Source organism: Merops nubicus, unplaced genomic scaffold (assembly GCF_000691845.1).
Source record: "Merops nubicus isolate BGI_N331 unplaced genomic scaffold, ASM69184v1 scaffold27599, whole genome shotgun sequence".
Lineage (NCBI taxonomy): Eukaryota > Metazoa > Chordata > Aves > Coraciiformes > Meropidae > Merops > Merops nubicus.
In genome coordinates, this window is record NW_008632048.1 from 1 (window position 1) to 941 (window position 941).

Below are 941 nucleotides of genomic sequence, written 5' to 3' on the forward strand. Positions count from 1 at the left end.
TTCCCTTCTCCTCGGCATTTTTCCCTCTCTGAGGGTGAGGGGGTGTCAGGCTCCTGGCTGCTGAACACGCTCTGCTTTGCCGGCGATGTTTTCCCAGGCGGGAGCTGCTGCGTGGCTCCGCTCCCCAGCGCCCAGGGGCGCAGGAGACCCTCCAGGCTGGGCTCTCCCGGGGGAGGGGAGCGGTCCCAGCCCTCTCCCAGAGGCCCCAGAATCCTCTTCAGATGTTTCTCCTCGGCTGATGTCTCGGTTCCTAGCTGCTTCGAGATTTGCTCCCGCAGGGCTCTGGAGAGCCAAGCTACTCTCCTGCTGCCGTGCTCGAGTCTGGCCGCCTGATGGAGACCTTCATCCCCAGCAGCTCCTCTCCATCACCCAGCTGCCTCTCCAAAAATGCCTCCTGCTCTCCCCACACCTCTTCTAGCTCTACCCAGATAGTTTCTGCATCCCAGCACGGGACTGCCCCAGGATGGGCACCGGGGTCTGACTGGGGCGCTGGGCAGGCAGCTGCCCCACAGGGCTTGGAGGACCAGCATGTCCCGAGGGTCAGGTCCCCCTCCTCCTCCTCCTTCTCCTCTTCCTCCTCCTCCCAGGGGACAAGGCTTGCATGGGCTCGGGGAGCTTGCAGCAGAGCCTCACAGGCAGAACCAGCGGGGCTGAGAATTACATATTGCAGAGATCCCAAAATTACCAGGACAGCTTCACACACAAGCTGGGGTCTGGGGGATGCTCAGTTGCTGTCCTCTGGGAAGCTGAATTTGGGGTTATTTTTAGATGAAGATTATAAATACCATGGTAAGGAGAGCTGATTTACATTTGGGGTTGTGTTTGCCAACGTGCCCTGTCCCTGCAGCGCTCGCTCCTGCAGGCACATGGGACTGCCTTGGGCTGGGACAGAGTGTCCCCAGAGCCACTCTCTTCCCAGCACCAGGGTCCATGGGCAGGGG